Source organism: Sinocyclocheilus grahami, unplaced genomic scaffold (genome assembly GCF_001515645.1).
Source record: "Sinocyclocheilus grahami isolate Dianchi unplaced genomic scaffold, SAMN03320097.WGS_v1.1 scaffold513.1, whole genome shotgun sequence".
NCBI lineage: Eukaryota > Metazoa > Chordata > Actinopteri > Cypriniformes > Cyprinidae > Sinocyclocheilus > Sinocyclocheilus grahami.
Window position 1 is genome coordinate 431,170 of NW_015505692.1, and position 8,197 is coordinate 439,366.

General features: G+C 38.1%; 1 protein-coding gene across 1 annotated transcript in view; it reads left to right on the forward strand.

The window, feature by feature from the left end:
• dph6 (diphthamine biosynthesis 6) overlaps positions 1-8,197 on the forward strand; it is an 88,095-nt gene that overhangs the window by 34,439 nt on the left and 45,459 nt on the right. The window lies entirely within an intron of this gene.

The following is an 8,197-nucleotide window of genomic DNA, read 5'->3' on the forward strand; positions in this document are numbered from 1 at the left end:
TGATACTTTGTTTATTAGAATGTAACAAAGCACAAAGCTTATTGCATTATTGGACGTCAATTGCGCTAGAAATAATATGAAGTTCACGCATTAACAGAACACAGCTTAGACTAGGCTATAGAGCTTGATAACAAGAAGCTTCGCACGTCTCCATCATTTTCGATCTCTCTCATGCTGCTCAACTGAGATGTTTAATACGAGAACATAACAAAAGATGTGATCGCCAAACAATCAGGAAAAAAAACATTACATGCAAATGTTTAAGTCATAACAGGTGCATTTATATAGTGACGACCACAGCAAAAACTTCACTCGCAATTGATATATATATATATATATATGTCAAAATAAAACGCTTACTAAGAAACAATGCACAACTCCACAACTTGGCCTGAAAATTATATGGTGATAATTTTGGCTTATATTGCTATTTGAAGTGCAATATTAGATTTAATTTTATATGAAAATGTGTCGTTGCTACTGCTGAGACATGCGCTCACAGAAATGATGCATTGTTCTTAGTATGTCTTCAGTAGCACTTCTACGGCATACACAGAAATCCTGTGAGCGGTTGATGTAGTCGGTTAAGCGGCACACTGCAGGGAACGCGACACACTCATTCACAGCCCCTCTGCCAGTCCTCTTCTCTTTTTGTTCCCTCACGTAGGCGACTTTGACGTCTGCAATATTCACCCGTGCCTGAAAGCAGGCCTGCCTTAACAAACATGTCCGGTCACATTATCCAGTGTGTGCTCAGGTACGCTGGGCTGCAGTGATAGCAGGAGGAAGCGAAGGCAAGGTTATGTGTGTGGATCTGTGATTTGTGTTGAGGGTTTCCTCTAAGCACATCTATCACTGTTGTTTTCATGTCCTTAAGGAAGTGGGCGCTGTTCATGCCGACACGCTCCCATATTTCCCCCTCGTGCTCTGCATGTTTGTGGGTTCGTCGCAGTTTGTCTCATGCATTAGAATTGATGTTCAACACAATTGCTCGTGTTATAATGTGGCATGAACCTGCTCCTGTCATTCGCAGATGTGTGGAAGCCCATTTTCGCAGCATGATAAACAAATTAATGCTTTGGTAAATCATAATTATGACACAAGTCATTATGAGATAAAAAGTCAAGATTATGAGGTACTAAGTCATAAATATGAGAAAAAGTCAAAAATATATAATTATGTCTTAGTATCTAATAATTTATTAGACTTTTTATTTTATAATCACAATTTAACATCTCATAACTTGTCTTTTAATCTCATAATTATGGCTTAGTATCTCAATTTTAAATTTTTATCTCATAATCATGGCTTATCTCAAATTTGAATGTTTATCTCATAATGACTTAAGATCTCATAATTTCTCTTTTGATCTCATGATTATGACAGTATCATCATTTCGACTTTATCTCATAATCATGGCTTATCTCAAATTTATTTTTTATATCTCATAATTTCTCTTTTGATCTCATAATTATGACTTAGTATCATAATTTCAACTTCATCTCATAATTTTGGCTTAGTATCTTAATTTAGAATTTTTATCTTATAATCATGACTTATCTCAAATGTATTTTGTTATCTCATAATGACTTAACATCTCAAAATTTGACTTTTGATCTCATGATTATGACAGTATCATCATTTCAACTTTATCTCATAATCATGGCTTATCTCAAATTTATTTGATCTCATAATGACTTAACATCTCATAATTTGACATTTGATATCAATTATGATTTATTATAATTTTCAACTTTATCTCATAATTTTGCCAGTGTGTTCCCATATTTCTCCTCTCATGCTCGGCACCTGAGTGTTTATCACAGTTTGCCGAATGCTGCAGGGATGCATCAGAACTGTTCAACACAATGCGCATGTCATAATGCAGCATGTGAACTGCACTGACTAATGTTACAGTAGCCTTTAGTCGCAATATTAAAGCAATTCTGTCAATATTTCCATAAGCCCGTTTTAATTACTGACAAGTTTCAAAAAATACAAAAATAACACCATAAACGTATCATAACAGTAGTCCAGAGTAATCCATCTCATGCACTGTATTCCTAGTGTTTTGGAGTCACATGATAGTTTCATGTGAGGAACAGACTGAAATCTAAGACCATATTCACTGAAAAACTTCACTGAGGTGAATCAGACTGATACGCTGTATCAAAATTATGTGCTTTATAACGTGCATTTGATTGTTATGATGATGTTGCATTGTGGGATCTGTCCTCACTCCTCATGAGGAGTTTGGAGACAAGCTGTATGTGTGTTTTGGGTCACGCCGTGTCCGCAGTCTCAGCTGCTGGCTCTGCACAGCGTCGTGTTTGTTTATGCGTGTGTTCTGCTGTGTGTTGGTGGAGGATCAGAGCTTAGAGGGGATGAAAACACATCGCCCAAAAAAGCAACTCTCGCAGCCATGCGGCCTTCAGCACGCCCCGCCGCGTCCTCACCCCACAGCGCAGGGAAATTCCTGAGAAGCTCCCACATGCAGCAGTCCAGAGGACTCTCCGTCACGCTGACAGATCCGCGCTGACATGAGCTCTGGAGGAAAGCGCTCCGGCCGCGAGAGGACACCGGGGGGGGGCGGCGTTTGCCCTGAATTAATGCTGTTCCTCCTCTGCACTCGCTGCAGAGGCACACTGGAGGATAATTAATTTAATTATCATACGGCCAACTGCAGATGACAGCGGGACATTAAAGAGATCTGAAATATTTATTAAAAATGTGCTGTAATCAGGTGGTGTGTGTGCCGTTTAAGGGGGTCTTCTTGCTCATCATCAACTCTCGCAGCCATGCGGCCTTCAGCACGCCCCGCCGCGTCCTCACCCCACAGCGCAGGGAAATTCCTGAGAAGCTCCCACATGCAGCAGTCCAGAGGACTCTCCGTCACGCTGACAGATCCGCGCTGACATGAGCTCTGGAGGAAAGCGCTCCGGCCGCGAGAGGACACCGGGGGGGGGCGGCGTTTGCCCTGAATTAATGCTGTTCCTCCTCTGCACTCGCTGCAGAGGCACACTGGAGGATAATTAATTTAATTATCATACGGCCAACTGCAGATGACAGCGGGACATTAAAGAGATCTGAAATATTTATTAAAAATGTGCTGTAATCAGGTGGTGTATGTGCCGTTTAAGGGGGTCTTCTTGCTCATCATCACAAATGTGTCTCTGCAGCACAAAAGCAGTGTTGAGTCGCTGGGGGATATTTGTAGCAATAGCCAACAATACATTGTATGGGTCACAATTATACATTTCTCTTTTATGCCAAAAATCATTAGGATATTAAGTAAAGATCATGTTCCATGAAGATATTTTGTAAGTTTCCTACCGTAAATATATCAAAACTTAATGTTTGATTAGTAATATGCATTGCTAAGAACTTCATTTGGACAACTTTAAAGATGATTTTCTCAATATTTAGATTTTTTTTGCACTCTCAGATTTTCAAATAGTCGTATCTCGACCAAATATTGTCCTATCCTAACAAACCATACATCAATGGAAAGCTTATTTATTCAGCTTTCAGACGATGCGTAAACCTCAATTTCTAAAACTTGACCCTTATGACTGGTTTTGTGCTCCAGGGTCACAAATGTTACTGTGAGAAAAACAAATAAGAGCGTGAATTCTTGCCAAAACCCCCTGAGCGTGACCCCTGAAAACACATGTACAGTATCAGACTGAACCTGCTCCAGTAATTCACAGACATATAGAAGCCCAGTTTTGATGAACACAAATATGCTTTGGAAAAATCATAATTATGATATAAAAAGTAATTATGGGATAAAAAGTGAAGAAAAATCATCATGTAGTAACTCATACTTTTTACTTTTTGTCTCATAATTATGAAAACCGTGTCATCAATTTGAGAACATGTATCTCGATAATTATGATTTATCTCATAATTTTGACTTGTACCTACTTTTTACCTCATGACTTAGTATCTTATAATTTTGACACATATTTCAGAATCATCACTTGACATCTCATAATTGTGATGTTTTATTTCATAATTGTCTTAGAATCATAATTTTGACAATCATTTCATAATTATAACATAGTATCTGGTCGTTACAACTTTTTATCTCATAATTAGGACTTGGCATCATAATTGAGTCGGTTGATCTCATAATATAGATTTTTTAAAATACATTTCATGGCTTAGTATCTCATAATCGTGTATGTCATAATTTTGACACTTACAGGTATCGTAATTTGAAATGACTTTTTTTAAACCTCATTAACATTTCATAGTTGAGATAGTGAGTTAATATCTCAAATTATGACTTAGTATCTCATTATTGTGACTCTCTATCTCATAATTTAGTATCTTATAGTTTAGACTTTTCTTCCTGTTGCTAGAATAATTGTTTTGTACACTGTAATGGATAATAAGATACAGGTACAACTTTACAACGATTTCCTCTCCAATCGATGTCCCCATAATTATTTATGCACTGAAAAGTGATAGCTATTATCTCATAATTATTACATAGTATCTCATAATTTAGCTTTTTTTAAATCTCAAAATCAACATTTATGTGATAATTATGAATTCATGTTTTTTTTTTTTTCTCCGTATGTGGCAGGAATGGGTTTCCATAGTGACATGATCATCATATTCATTTATTTTGAGGAGTATCAGCCTGCAGGTTCGCTGATCAAGCGTGTGAGGGTCGGTGTGTTTTCAGGGGTGTTTGTGTGTGATTTATTCTCCTGCAGGGCTCCGGAGGGCGGCCTCTGCCTCTCAGTAGATGTCCTTGCCAGAACGCCATTGACAGCATGACAGAAGAGCTGGAATATGCTGATAAAACTCCAGACGTCCAGGGAGGATGTCCATCAAACGCTGAGCGCAGTTGTCAGTCGGAGCCGGGTGAGGTGTGTGTGTGTGTGTGTGTGTGTGAGAGTGTGTTCTGGTGTAAAGCACATCATATTGTCTGCCTGCAGCATAACTATTACTTCACTGATATTCTTTCAGAATTGTATTGGTTCATCGAACACCAAAACAAAAGAAGCATGGTACTACTATAGTTTTGTTGAGGAAAATATCATATTTAAGGCTGGAGACGCTGATCCTCAGACCAGTGAATAGACGCACCATAGAGCTGCAGTGTTTGACCAGTGGTTCATGCACTGACCATATCATTGTGCATCTTTAACAAAATAAAAAGACAGACCAAAAGCACTCACTGATTTCATCACGCTTCCAGTCGGCTCTGTTGGGAACGGCCCTGGGTTTTTGGGCATGCACCATGTGTTTTGGATATTGCCATAGTTAATTCCATGGTGTTTATATGCTATACAGTATATTTGTGTATTATTTTAATAATTCCGTACCATGATATAGTCCAGGCCAGTGGTCCTTTTTAAATCCAGGGCCCACACTGTCACAACAGTATTTGAAGGGCCTCACCCTGCGATCACAATTTACAAAAAATAGCAGTGTTCATAACTAACATTAGCAGTAGATAATTGTTTAATGATGTATTATTATTATTATTATTAAATGGTAAAAAAATTAGACAGACAGACAAGAAGAGTGAGGCGAGACGGACAAGATGATCGCGGATGATTTAGTTTTAAAACGAGATGCAAAAGCGCCTGTTTGGCAATAAACATTCGTTTCTTATTTAATTGGTTCCACATTGTTTGCTGATTTTTACTTTATTTAAACTTTGTGTCATTAATTTTTTTTTTTACATCAAGGTGTATATGCCGTGCCTCCAAGCTTTCTTACTCGTTTTGCTAATAAACGTTCTACATTTCTTATTTATAAAAACGAACAATTGGTTTACGCCGAATTGCCGCGATTTGAAAGTGAAAGTAAAATGCGCACGCAGCTTTTACAAGCTATTTAAAGAGGGAACGCCCCCGCGGTGATACCGGTATTACCGGTGTTGTCACACGTCTAGGGATATGCCGGTATCAAATTTTCATGTTGCGATTAATTTCTAATGCTTTTATCACGGTATACGGTATTATCACGATATTGACATTTAGTTTTAAAAAAGTGCTGTCATAATACAGTGTAACAGGTTTAATAACTTTTTTTCTTATAACAAAAATAACTGAACATTTAAATGCAATAAAGCAATACAGAAAAATGTATAAAGTTAAAAGTTTTACACAGATTAAAGTGCAAAAGAACTATAAAGACCAATAGGGCTGTTTAAATCTTTTTAACACGATTCAGAAACAAAGTAGTGCAGCTGCTTTGTTTACAGGGTTTCCGGGGTAACGGCTGCATTTAAATGCATTATTATGATTATTATTATTATTATTTCTGCAGTTTAGTGCCATCTGCTGTCAGAGAGTGAAAGTGCGTCTCTCACGTGTTCCGCCGTGTGCTTCTCGTCCGCGCTTGTTTACATCAGGGTGCGCGCGCGTCTCTCACGCAGCGTATAGCGCTGTTGTGCATTCTGACCAGTTGATGGGAAAAGTATTCTTAAAATGCATTCAAAATTCGGAATAATTTGTAATATATAATTATTCACGGTATTTAGAAGTGCCCACGATAACAATATCGTGCATATTCATTACCGTGATATATCGCATTACCGAATACCGGCACAAGTCTACACACGTCGATTAACCGGTGGGAAAATTTCACAACCCTTGGATAAGATCAGTATCACATTTGCACTCGTGTGATATTGCTTAACTATATGCTGTAAATATGAGACAAAAACTCAAACGGGCATTTTTGCCCCATATCTTGAGTTTTAGGGACATTCTAACTATGTTCTCTAGGCTCCATCATGCAGTGAGTTGTTGCTCTGCCTCATATTCGTCATCAAACAGCTGTATGAAATGTCAGGTGACCCACGTAGGTCTATTAATTAATCTAATTAACGCGTTAAATTACCAGCCCTAATATATATATGTATGTGGTATGTCTATATAGTAACTGAAAATGTTTTTTTTAAATGTTTTTTTTTTATATGTTATTTCAAGGAACAACATTGTTTTTATGTTTTAGTATAAGAAACTGTCCTGATATACTGGATAAGATTTTTATTTTTTTTTACTCACAATTTAGACCTGATTATACACATTTTAGGCCTTGAAAGTTTAAATGAAAACTGTATATTTATTATAAAAATGCCAGTGGAGTAATAATATTTTATTAATTTCCATGAATTTTTCCAAGTCTAGAAATCACAGTTTTAAAATGAATCTCCCTGGTATATCAGTTGTTGATAGCGTGAATCAAAATAGCAAATATCTTTATTGTTTTGGATTACTTTAGTGCTTGTTTGTCTTATTTTAATTGATGTTAAGCCATGTTCAGGTTCAAGTGCCTAAGTCACAATGGATGACTAACGAGTCAGCTAAGTGTTTTTAGCAGTGGTGCTGTAATTACTGAGCTGGCATAGACACTTTCACAGTAAAGCTCATTGCACACTGAGTCCAAAAGTTTTGCACGTTAAAAATAAATACGACCTCACATTGTGTCAATCATGTTTACACACTGCCTGCGTTTTAGCAAGCATTCTGATAGGAAAGGATGACGAATACAGAGTCAGTGTGCAAGGATCTTAAAACTCCCTCAGAGGAGTAGCATCATCTTCCATTCACCCCTGAGCCCTTGATTGGTTGATTTTGCAATTGTAGTTGATATCAGCTCTGTATCGTAGTACTCATTACTTGTTTGTAATCTCAAGTACTAGATGTTGACGTGTGTGTGTGTGCGTGTGTGTGTGTGTGTGTGTGTGCGTGTGTGTGCGTGTGTGTGTGTGTTTGTTTGTGTGTGTGTGTGAGTGTGTGCGTGTGTGTGTTTGTTTGTGTGTGTGTGTGTGTGTGTGTGTGTTTGTTAGTGAGTGTGTGTGTGTGTGTGTGTGTGTGTGTGAGTGTGTGGGTGTGTGTGTTTGTTTGTGTGTGTGTGTGAGTGTGTGCGTGTGTGTGTTTGTTTGTGTGTGTGTGTGTGTGTGTGTGTGTTTGTTAGTGAGTGTGTGTGTGTGTGTGTGTGTGTGTGTGAGTGTGTGGGTGTGTGTGTTTGTTTGTGTGTGTGTGTGAGTGTGTGCGTGTGTGTGTTTGTTTGTGTGTGTGTGTGTGTGTGTGTGTGTTTGTTAGTGAGTGTGTGTGTGTGTGTGTGTGTGTGTGTGAGTGTGTGGGTGTGTGTGTTTGTTTGTGTGTGTGTGTGAGTGTGTGCGTGTGTGTGTTTGTTTGTGTGTGTGTGTGTGTGTGTGTGT